This window comes from Euprymna scolopes, chromosome 22 (genome assembly GCF_053919585.1).
Source record: "Euprymna scolopes isolate OS-2025 chromosome 22, ASM5391958v1, whole genome shotgun sequence".
Lineage (NCBI taxonomy): Eukaryota > Metazoa > Mollusca > Cephalopoda > Sepiida > Sepiolidae > Euprymna > Euprymna scolopes.
The window spans coordinates 28,655,958-28,669,139 of NC_136503.1; the positions used below are offsets into that span (position 1 = coordinate 28,655,958).

General features: G+C 35.0%; 1 protein-coding gene across 3 annotated transcripts in view; it reads right to left on the reverse strand.

The window, feature by feature from the left end:
• The window catches only part of LOC145243928 (translation initiation factor eIF2B subunit delta-like), a 74,109-nt gene extending 64,927 nt beyond the window's left edge, over window positions 1-9,182 (reverse strand). Inside the window, exon 1 of one of the 3 annotated variants that reach the window (XM_080107052.1) lies at window positions 9,069-9,182. The gene's annotated coding sequence lies outside the window, so the exon portion shown is untranslated. Of the gene's footprint in view, window positions 1-8,870 lie in introns of all 3 variants that reach the window. The other 2 variants (XM_080107050.1, XM_080107051.1) reach the window with 2 other exon arrangements.
• Window positions 9,183-13,182: the final 4,000 nt, after the last annotated feature.

Here is a 13,182-nt window from a genome sequence, read left to right on the forward strand (position 1 = left end):
CTTAAGGCAGAATATGTGCTTGATGCAGCTCCTGCTCAAATGTGGCAACAGTACTCATTTGAGGATATATCTGACTCTTAAACAAGTAGAGCATTGCATCAGGAGCGAGATACCATCTAGAATGACACACCCATTTTCCAGCAATTTTGGCAACAGATTTTATAAAGGTCTTCTATCTATTTCAGGTCAGACCCAGAAGGTTGTCAAAGCAGGAAGCTTTTTTGAGACAAGAGCCATTCATATCAATCATGGCTAAGTGGGGACCAGAGCATTTATGGTGAAAAGATAGAAGTTCGGTTTTTGATGCGCTAAACTTAACCAGCTACCTTTTGCCGCACTGCACCACGTGCTCAAGGTGGGAGGAGAGAGACACAGAGAGATCTTGGTTGTTATTGGTTTTTGAAGTGTTGCTATAGAGTTGTCTGCATATATCTTGATGAATGAACTGAAAATGTGATGTGGGAGATCATTGATGAAGATAAAGAAAAGAGTTGGACCCAGGACGGATCCTTGAGGCACATTAACATTGATACTTTGAGTTTTGAACTTTTTCTCATCGACGACTACTTGTAAAAATCTATCAGAGAGAAAAGATTTGGTGGTTGAGAAGACATTTCTAGATATTCCATAACTGGAAATCTTGTGTAATAGACCTATTAAATGCGTTTGATATGTCAAAGGCTATTGCTCTTCAGAGTGAACCTCCGTCGATAGATTCACTGATCCTATGTGAAATTACAGTCAGTACATCAGCTGTAGATCTCACAGGATGGAAATTATATTGCTCGTCATTGAATAGGTTGTTTTTGCTGAGGTAGTTTCAAACAACTTATTTATGATACACAAAAGACTAATTGGTCTGTACTGAGATGCAGAAGACCGATCTTTAGCATTTTTAAATACTAGGCAAACTAATGAGGTTTTCCAAGGTGTTGGGAAGTATTTCTCCTTTAGGCATCGATCGAACAGCTTTGCAAGAATTGGTGATAGTTCAGTATCACCTTTTTGAGTACTATAACTGGAACATTGTTAGGATCAGTTGCTTTGCTGGCATCAAGGTTCTTGATAAGTTTGGAAATATCACAAACAGGTATGTGGATGTCGCTAAGATTATTTTCAATTCTGGGAGGAAATTCAGGAGACAGGTGACCCTGATCACATAGGGTTGAGTTTGATACAAAGTTCTTGGCAATGAGTTTGGATTTATCGGATGCTGATGAAATCAAGCCTGTGGATGATGGTCGGGATACAGGAGACACATCTGTTCAGGATCTTGTTTGTTATTCACAAAAAATCATGGGAACCAAGCTTCTGCTCTTCTACTTTAGATCTGATTGATTGATATATGCTGATGGACTACTATCCATGGTAGCACATCTAAGACCGTAAACGACCAAGTTCTCTCGGATTCTCTCTCCTTTGATCTTGAGCAAGTGGTACAATGGGGAAAGAGGTGGCTTGTTACTTTTAATGCATCTAAAACCAAGCTTTTATCTTTACATCATCAACGCTCTGATCTCCATCTGGTATCAATTGAAATGAATGGCTCTCGTCTTGGGGAGGCCTCATGTTATGACAAGCTTCAGGGCTTGACCTTTACTCCTGATCTTAAATGGAACACACATTAAATCCGTTGCCAAGGCCGCTAGAAAAATGGTGGGATCCTTCTATCGATCCAGTAGATATCTCACTGCTGATGTAATTCTCTATCTATATAAGAGCCAGGTACGTCGAATGATGGAGTACTGTTGCCACATCTGGGCAGGGGCTGCTAGAAAGGACTTATCCTGCCTTGATAGAGTTCAAAATAGACTTCGTAGCCTTGTGGGAGATGTCCTTTTCTCTTTCTTGCAATCTCTTTCTCACAAAAGAGATGTTGCAAGTTTTCTCTGCTTTATCATTATTTTCATGGCAAATGCTCGACTGAGCTCCAATCTATGGTCCCCCCTTGCCAAACTTTCACAAAAAACACTCGTCTAGCTGAAAACATTACCAATAATTCCCCCCTCTTTATCTGTGCCTAAATCTAAGCGTAGATTCCATGAGCAAAGCTTCTTTCTTAGAACTGCACACCTATGGAATTGTCTTCCATTTTTCTGCTTTCCAGCTGACTACAATATGGTTGCCTTCAAGTCTAATGTAAACAAGTTTTTGATGAGCTGTTCTATATAAGTTAACAAATTTACCGAATCTCCATTACTAATGGTTACTATATTGTCCAATTTCTACTGTACACTCTTTAACACTTATCTTCGAGTGGCCTCTTGGCCTTGATAAGTGGTGATGCCTATGTAAAAAAAAACAATGACTCATATTTTCTATGATCCTTTTACAGTAATTGCTGGCAGTTGTAAAGGCGGCTTAAGTTTCTAAAAGATCTATGACGTTTAAAGCAATTGAAGTAGTGGTTTCTGTGTGTAATGGTGGCCGCACATTCAGTGGTGTACTATGTTAAGTTTCATGAGGAAATGGAAATGTATGCTGGTGGACTTAATTTCATGATTATTTTTTTAAATAGGATTAAAAAGAAACTTATATTATGCTACTACAGTTGTATTTTGATTCTTATTTAGAATTCAAACTAATTAAAAAGCAATATTACAGAAGAATCTTTATAGTCATATTCCAAAAATTACGTATATTAGTCAAGTACTTTTATTTTTATAAAGAAAATAATTTTTTAAACAATTTAAACTGATTAATATGAAAACAAAAGCATACAACGCTGATATTGCAAGTTTGAATTGTGGATTTATCTGCCCTTGTTTTTCTTTTAAAGACGGCGATGTGAGACAGTCCCTTTTTGCTTACTCATAACATTTGTTGGTAAATGTTTACTTTCTTTCCACCTTAACAATCACCTTTAAAATAACGACCTTTAAAGGTTTTTGGGTATGCTGAAAACGAATATCGCATTTAAATTTGGTGCAAACAAGTCATTTTCTGTGCACAAAATGGCCACCAGTGATAAAGCATTGTACTGCTTAATATCCCGAAAACTACTTGTTAGCAGTAAATTTAAATGTATACCTGAAAATCTATTAAAGTTGCCATTTTAAAGATGATTGTTAAGGTGGAGAGAAAGTAAAATTTTACCTGTTTGATTTTCATAGTTAAAAAAAAAATTTACTTAATATTTTTCAAAAAAAATTTACTTAATATTTTTCAAAAAAAATTTACTTAATATTTTTCAAAAAAAATTTACTTAATATTTTTCAAAAAAAATTTACTTAATATTTTTCAAAAAAAATTTACTTAATATTTTTCAAAAAAAATTTACTTAATATTTTTGGAATATGACATCTTCGTTCAATGATGGGTACGTATATCATAAAGATTTTTTTTTTAATTAGGTTGAATTCTAAATAAGAACCTTTATTTCAATAAATATCCAATTAATAATAAATAAAAATGCATAGTTATCAAAGTTACACTGACACGAGAAATATAGAAATACTCGGGGAAAAGATTACACAATTTAGAGATTAATTGACGGCTTTCTTAAAGATCAGCACCCCTATGTCAACAAAGACTTTCTGCGGTCCTGTAGGCTGTACGAAAAAAAAAAAAAAAACTTTAAAAATCCCTCCCATGTTCCTATTTACAATGCCTCCCCACGGGACAGAGTTGGACACCAGGGTCGTTTTTTAATGTGGAGAAAAAGAACAAAAATAAAAATTGTCTCAGTCGTGAAGGATTTCTCTTCCACTGACAGAGAACAAGAAATTGAAATGCAGCATATGAAGAACAGATACTACACTTTGATCTTGACCCGAAGGCCAAGAATTAATGTAAAATCCCTCCCATATTTCTTTATGATGTTTGATTAAAAAAAAAAAAATGTAACACCTTCTTTCATAAATATATTTTTATTATAAAAGTGGAATTAATGATGTTTTTTTTTCGTCCAGTTGACAAGACCACAGAAAGCTTTTGTAAACACAGGGATGCTGATCTTGAAGAAAGCTTTAATTAACACCTTGACGATTTATTGATTTATTAATTAGTCTTCCGGCGTCTTAACTTTGCGTTCTGAGTTTTTGGACATAACCGTACTTTGATGCTTCTACAAAATATGGACCATGCTACGTTTTTAGAGAGGACTTTAAGATAAATTTTATATCTTTTGTTTAATATTACATTGTTAGGTGAAAGTACAGAAGAATCACAAAATGCCTGCTTCAGGTTTTTTTTTTTTTTTTTTTTTTTTACAAAGGAGTCATCACTTATCAAGGCCCGAAGGCCACTCGAGGATAAGGGTAGTTGAATGTACCGCAGTTAAGGGGAACATGTAGTCATATTTAGTAGTGGAAATTTGGTAAATTGGATTACTTAAGGGGAATGGCTCATCAAGAATTTGTTCACATTGGACTTGAAGACAACGATATTGTAGTCAGTCGGAAAACAAGACAGAATTCCACAAGCGTGCAGTTCTAAAAAAGAAGCTTTGTTCATGAAATCTACGTTTAGGTTTAGGCATAGATAAAGAGTGGGGGAAATTATTGATAGTAGTTTCAACTAGACGAGTGTTTTTTGTGAAAGTCAGGACAAGGGAGACCATAGATTGGAGCTCAGACGAGCACTTGCTATGAAAATAACGATAAAGCAGAGACAGGCTCACCACAGCGTCTCTTCTGTGAGAAAGAACATGCAGGGAAGAGAAAAGGGAATCGCCCACTAGGCTACGAAGTCTATTTTGCACTCTGTCAAGGCAGGATAAACTGACTCTGGCAGCTCCTGCCCAGATGTGGCAACAATACTCCATCCTTGGACATACTTGGCTCTTATACAAGTAAAGAATTGCATCAGCAGTGAGATATCTACTGGAGCGGTAGAACTATTCCACCATTTTCCCAGCAGCCCTGGCAACAAATTTGATGTACATGTTACATCTTAGATTAGGAGTAAAGGTCAGACCTAGAAGTTTGTCAAAACATGGAGCCTCCCCAAGACAAGAGCCATTCATTTCGATTGATGCCAGATGACGATCAGTGTTGATGACGGAAAGATAAAATCTTGGTTTTAGATACATTAAACTTAACCAGCCATCTCTTTCCCCATTGCATAACATGATCAAGATCAGAGGAGAGAGAATCAGGGAGAACTTGGTCGTTTACGGCCTTTGAAGTGTTGCCATAGCTGGTAGTGTTGTCAGCATAATTGTCCACAAATGATCTTAAGATGTGATTTGGAAGATCATTGATGTAGATTATGAAGAGAGTTGGGCAAAGATGAATCCCTGAGGAACTGCAGCATTAATACTATGAGCTTCTAATTTCTGCCCATCAACCACTACTTTTATGAACCTATCAGAGAGAAATGATTTAATAATTGAAAAGACATTTCCAGTTATATCGTAGCTGGAGATTTTGTAGAGTAGATCTTTATGCCATACCCTATCAGAGGCCTTTGATATGTCAAGGGTAATAGCCCTAGAAAGGAAGCCTCTATCGAGAGATTCACTAATCCTATGAGATATAACTGTTAGCACATTTGCTGTAGATCTATTAGAATGGAAGTCATATTGCATGTCACTGAGGAGGTTATATTTGCTGAGGTGGTTGTCTATTTCTCTATTTAAAACAGATTCTAGCAACCTACTCATTCCACATTACGAACATTAAAATCTCCACAAACGTGAATGTTAGCCGAAGGATGAGCAGACAAGATGCAGTCAATTTTCTCAGATATGCTCTTAAAAATAGTAACTCCGTTGTTGTGGGGGATGATAGAAGGTAAATATAAACGCAGTGGTGTGAGCAAGTGCAATCCGAAAACACATATAGGGCAATTTTGGGTTTTCTCTGGAGATGTCCCTACCACATGGAAAGCCAGCTCTAATGTAGGCACATATTCCATGCCAATCTTGTGAGTCAGATTTGGATCTTAAATTAGAATATCCTTTAATTATGAACTCATCTAGGGAAATAGTCGGTCCAATACCAGTTTTGCTTAGGAAGAATAGGTTTGGTTTAGTCTCCTGTAATTGGATTTCAACCTCTGGAAAGTTAGAATGTAGACCCCTGATGTTAGAGAAGGAGACATTTTAGTGGGGGTCTACATTGGAAGTTGGAGTTCTGTGTTTAGTTGTGCATTCTTTCTGGAGACTTTTCATGATGGAGTTTTAGGATTTGTGGAATAGGCTGACAGACATGGTTAGAGAAGGGAATAGCATGGAAAGTAAGGAAGAAAAAGTGAAGAAATATATTTTTTTGTAGACTATGATAAGGTAAAGCTGTAACAATTACCCACTAATATGGCATCGAGAAACCCCACCAGAAGCTACTGCATGGTCCAGAATCCATTCACCAAATAGCAATACACCAGCCCCAGTACTTTGCACCTGCTGACTGAACGGCCTCCTTAGTGGTTAGTCCAAGGTTTGGGTCCCTGACTATCACAGGCGGATAACGTCAGCCCAGAAAAACCTTTATCTCCAGCACCCTTACTAGTGACATGGTTACAAGGATAGAAGTAGAAACAGAAAATTTCCGACATCTCAGCCTACTGTTAACACAAAAATTCTGCCAATCTAAAAACAGTTTTTCTTTTACCTTTGTCAGAAAAATCACTCGTTCTAAACAAGGACTGAGAGACAAATTAGGAGAAGCGAGAGTTATGGAAATTTTCGACAACCGGCATGGTCAGTATTCTTCATAAGTACCTCTATTTTTAACAAAAACAGAGGTGCTTATGCAGAAAAGGTACTGTGCTATTTTTTTTAATAGCATTTTCAAGTTAAATTAAAATTTTAGGGTATCTTTTGTTTATTAAATTCTTAGCTGAAAGTACAAATTATTACAAAACACGCTCCCCCCATATTAAAAATAGGTTTCCAAATAACCTGCGAGTGTAGGCCATGTGCGCGCGCTTGCGCGTACAAAATGGGCACCCGTGATAACATAGAATTACATGGTTTAATATTTGGAAATTTAATATTTGGAATATTTGTTTTTCGTCTAATTTTAATTTTTAACCAATACTACACTGTGACAAGGCAGTTTGGTACGCGAGTGCACATTTAACAGCCTTTTTTATGCTCACGTGTAGCGTAAACGAAGGCTGGGCTGTGAAATGGAAAATAGTCCCAGAGCTAAGGGGTTAATACCATACAAACGGTAAATTTGCGACGGAAACGGGTACCATATTCTTTTAAAGCACACCGAAAACTACAAAAAACTATTTTTTCCATACAAATGTGAGACGAACCTTAAAGTAAAATAATACCGATTTTTCTTTATTTTTTAATTTCCTCGTGTCTTTATTGAAAGATGGAAACAAAAAAAAAAAAAAATCGAAACTTTTAGCCAATAAACACTAAAATGCCCCCTCTGTCAGATGGCCAGAAAGTGAGTACTCATTTTAAGTTAAATTTACATGGAAAAGTGATCACCCACTTTTCGAAAAAGTAATTTCGTCATATCATGAAACCTATTTTTTTGCGACGGAAACGGTTTTCGATTCGTTTTTAGCACACCAACATCTACAAAAAAGATATTTCGTTATATACGAACGTGAGACGGGCCTTAATGTAAAATTTTACCATAAAATCTCTTCAGCAATAGTATCATGACATTTGGTTTTAAATTTGGAAACATTTATGTATTTATTTGTAATAAGGGTTTGTATTACTGTACACATAGATTCGAAAAAGTTGTCAAAAAACAAATATATAACAAATAAATGTTATCAAAGGCAAGATAAGTTTCTTTTCTACCAAACTGAATATATTTTTCGTGTTTTTATTCAATGTAACATGTTTATTCAGCTCGAAAAACATACAGAGTTTACCGATGTATTGGAAAATTCAAGATGGCGCCTCACTCCCTCTTTAACACAGTAAGTTTGGGAAAAGGTTTTATAAATAAAAAAACTAGACAACATACTATTAAAAAAACCCCAAATATATGTCAACCTATGTCACGGTAACATATATTGAGCGAGTTTTAACAGTATTATATCCAGTTTTTTATTTATAACACCTTTTCCCAAACTTACCGTGTTAAAGAGAGAGTCAGACGCCATCTTGAATTTTCCAATGCATCATTGCATCGGTAAACACTGTATGGTTTTCGAGCTGAATAAACATGTTACATTGAATAAAAACACGAAAAATATATCCAGTTTGGTATAAAAGTAACTTATCTTACCTTTGATAACATTTATTTGTTATATATTTGTTTTTTGACAACTTTTTCGAATCTATGTGTACAGTAATACAACCCCCAAAGTTATTTATAGTTAAAAGTAATTTTTATGGTAAATTGGGTATAATTGCATTTTTCTTAGACGTTATAAGTTAGACAGTAAAGAGTTCAAACACAGGGGACATAACTCTGAACGAATATTTTAGATTACTTGTTCATGGTTGCAATATTTGTCTTTAGTGATAGAGTATCGCCGATAGACTTTTTTTTTTTTTACTAAAAACAATAGCAGTTGTTCTACTCGATGAATTTTCATAATTTTTGGATAGATTACTATTTTCGCCATGACAATTAAGTACGTAATATTTAAGAAATCGATTTGTCAACTATCTAAACAAGCACGTTTTACTCTTTAAAAAGGTAACTACACAAATAATAAAAAAAAAAACAAATCGTCATAAGTTTAATAAAATCTTTTCTTTTTTATGCGTTCTTAACTTAAAACTAAAAACAAATCAAATGGTAAATATTTATTTAAATCAAAAATTAAAATAAAACAATTGCTAAAGAAATTACATTTAAAATGCAGAGGCCAATATTAAAGCAATCTATAATCTTCATCGTACGTAAATAAAAATAAATATTATTTAATCAAAATTTAACAGAGAAGACAATACACTGTTTTGCTTTTTTAAAACCGTTAATAAATAAAACAAACTTCACCTTCTTTCTCGAGTTGAGCGATCTTCTTAAATTGTACGAACGCAGTTCACCTGATTTTTTGTTTTTCTCCCTCTTTAAAACAATGTAGGATTTATTAACTTTGAAATACCTCGTTTCTGTTTTTAGCCACGGCGTGTTCGACGAAAAAGTCACCATATGTGTTTGTGCGTGCGAAAAGAGTAAACAGAAAATGCTTACAAAGTACTCAGCTTTTCATGACGTATGCGCATCTTATCCGGGTCAATTTTGGCTGATGAAATCGTCTCTTCCAAGAATACGGAATTTTAACTCACATATTTATCTCCCCTTCACAAGTTTAAGTGACTTATCTCCCCTGTATTAGTATTTCGCGCCAATTAAAAATATGTAGTTAAAAAATAATATGACTACTTCATTTAATCACATAAATTAATATACGAAAGTATAATTTTATGCGTAACTTAAGTATTTACTTCAACAGTGGTCAATACATAGGTAGAGCTAGGTAGTAAGTTTAAGTTCCTATTTATAATGTCTCCCCACGGGGCAGAGTTAGACACCAGGGTCGTTTTTTAACGTGGAGAAAAGGAACAAAAATTAAAAATTGTCTCAGTCGTGAAGGACTTCTCCTCCACTGACAGAGAACAAGAAATTGAAGTGCAGCATCTGAAGAACAGATACTGCACTCTGATCTCGACCCAAACTAGTTATTATTGTTAGAAAAATGGCATATATATTTTTTAACTTACTATATATATATATATATATATATATATATATATATATATATATATATATATATATATTTATTATATATATTTATTATATATATATATATATATTTATTATATATTTAATTTTTTTTTTTTTTTTAATTGCATTTTCACCCCAAACAAGACTCAGTGCCACTTTGATGTAGGGGGCTACTATCTGAGACATAATATGCAGGTATACTATGTAAGGAATTGAGCAGCAAGATGTTTACATTACACTTGAAAGCAGGAACCCGAAAGGGAATTCCAAAGTCTAGTAGCTCTGAGGAAGAAACTATTAGAGTAGAAGGCTTTCTGACATCTGGGGATCTCTACTATGTAGGGGTGAGATTTTGCTGCTTGTTGGGTTTGTCGGGTGTATTTACGCCATGGGGGTATAAGGGCTTGCAGTTTGTCAGAGTATCTACCATTAAAATACTTGTAAAAAAGGCAGAGGGATGCAACATTTCGTCAATGGGACAGAGGTTGGAGCTTAGCTGACAGTTCAGAACCTATTAGGTTGGCAACTATCTTTTTAACTCTGCCCGGAAGTGGGAGACTAGTGTTGCAGGGCCGGTCGTCCAAGGACAATCGACCCAACAACTAACAAGGTAGACACGGGCAAAAGTAAACAGCAAAAAAGTAAAGAAGAATGACAGATGCGGGTTGTTTGGTTAAAGACGAAGGTTCATCTTTTATTTGTAAATTAAGCGTGAAATCGTGTGATCTGGATGCTGGTTGTCCGGAAGGTCGCATATCACCGGAGTCTAAGGTCTGGAGGGCTTTAATATGTCAACTTGGGCATCCCCCTTTTAATCCAATAATATCGTTCCAATTTTTAATTAATTTTTTTTTTAATGAATAAAACAAATGTAAATGCCAAATTATTTTTTTTCATTACTTTGAATTGAAGACCTATTTTTTCTCTTAACATTTGCATATCCGAAGAATCTAAAACGGATACAAAAAGATCTCCTACTCCCACCCTGTTAAGATGTGACACAAGGTCAGAAGATTGGAATTGAAAAGTTAACACACAAGAAATCTGTGAATTCTAGTGCACAAAAATGCTTGACCAGCCCCGTTGGTATTTCCCGGTAGAGATGTCTCAGGCAATTAGCAATAGACTAGCATCTTCAAGAAAGAAGGTAAAGTCTAGGAAGGTGGACCTCCTAGATCTGCACAAAACCATACATCAGTCCGGCAGTAGTAAATTTATTACATATTCAAAAATGGCGCACACTTTGATTGACTTTAGGGCATGGCCCCTGGCCTTGGCAGGGTTCTTTTTAGGTGATGACTTTACGTTTGGGATTTGTCAAAATGTTGATTATTTACATGAATTAGAATAAAATGGTTCTAAGGAAAAAAAATTGGGATAAACAACCTGCAAAATGGAAATAAACAGCAAAATTAAGAAGATTGAAAAATTAGCAAGTGTTAACTCATTAGACCAACAAGGTTTTGTGAATGAATAATCAAAGAAAACATGTTATGTAATGGGGGGGGCATAATGGAAGGATGACGGGGAGGGTTCATATCGGAAGCACATAATACAGAAGATGATAATTACATTTATATATCTGTTTACATCATGGCGACTGTGACTTTTATCATATTATAATACGGAGCTGAGACATTTATGCAACAGTTCTTGTTAATGTGGATAGAGGAGAGGGGATACTTCACTTATGATGATGGGAATGGGACAGACAGTTCTTTTAACTCTTCAGAGGAGGAGAAAGTCATTACTTAATAATAGCAGATGGGGACACATAATACTTTTGAGGGGGTGTTACAAATGTTTGTTTACAAGAGGATAGACAAACACCTTTTCCTTTTGTGGAATGACGGCAGATAAATACAACAGTTTACAAATATGAATGATACTTTATTCATACCAGCTGGATGATTGATGATTGTCAGGGATTCAAGCCTTTACAACTAAATGGTCTCTTCTTTCCACCCCCTTCCCACTCTAAAGGGCATCAGTTTCCAGTCTGACCATCTCTCTTTGAGTCTCTCTGGCTGTGACTGCGTTTATGATTATTCTAACTTTGAACCCTGTTTCAATATATTGAGAATCTCTTTTCTTTATGACGTCAGAGGTGTGGTCAACCAATGTGACTTTATCACATTTCAATTTACCCGTGCCCTTTGCGCATGTATCTACACACTTGTGATAAACAAAAGAAATTCCTAAATTTAATTGTGTCCATTTTTACCTATTTTGTTAATTATTTCTAAAACTCATATTGTTCATTCTTTTAATATCCAGTTATTTCTAAAAGAAAGAACAATCGACTGCATTCCTAGGATCTATCTTTTAACACTTGCCTACTGGGTTCGAGGCTAGCCTTTTCCTAGTATCATTTTCAAACTTATCCAGTTTTGCTTTATTACTTACTGAGGTCTGTCCCTTTTCATAACAAACATAACAAAATATTTATACGACTAAAATTTTACATAAATATAAAAATCACTTTTAGTCAGAAGTGTTCATTTGGGGAAAGTTTATGCAAACTTGTGTTTTTGTATAGCATGTACAGTGACACAAAGCAGACACGACGGCTAAGGATGTGCATATTACTTGTATCGATCAGACTATTGTTTTCATCTTAAGTGCTATTTGTGCAACGTTTCGTTCAGATTATCCTATGACCACCCACAGGCATGCTGACTGTTGTTTTGTAGAGAAAAGAGAAAAGTTACTGGTTTCATACATATTTTCGTATTCTGTGAATTAGTCTCTATTTTATGGTTATAGTTTCGAATTTGTGGAAAAAATTGGTTGACAAAGGGGAGGCAACTCTAATAAAGATCGACAGGAGATTATCTCCCTTCCACCACTGATATTTTAAGGGTGTACAATGTTTGTCTTTTCTACAATTAGAGGCTCCCAAATGCTATTAAACTCTAGGCTTGGTCTGCTTAGTAACTTTTCAATCAAACTGAAACGTTACACAAATAACATTCAAGATGAGAACAATAGTCCAATCAATACAAGTAATATAAACAATCAGCCCTCATCTAAAAAAGTCAGAACTTTAATAAGGATGCGTCAGAGCAGATAAGCATGTGTGACTAATATGTGTATGTGAATAATAGGTAGTGTGGCACTGTGTATGTGTGGGTTTATCTTTATTTTGTTAGTGTGTAGAAATATGTCTGTCGGTTAATGGTATTTGTATGTGAAGTTGGAGTATTTCTTTCATTTCATGATGAGCTGAAGAAGATGCTAGCAGTCGTTCTGGATTTTTTCTGATATCTGCCGCTCTGGATTTGCTTTTATTAATTCATTTGTTGTGCTTTTATTAAGACTTCCAATCTCGCATCAGCTTAGTATATTTGAGTTTATCTGAGCCGGACTCATTCTTATTGGCTAAAAAATTCTGATTTAGTAACAACATGTGAAAACTCTTTATTTGATTTCAAAAGTGAAGAGGATAGGGTATCTAAATAAACTGCAGCAAGAAAGAGGGTATCAATTAAAACCAGTCGTGTTTTGGTGTTTATTAAGATAGCATTTTCTTTCACTACAGATTGATTGTCGAATATGTATCTACAACTGATTTAAACAA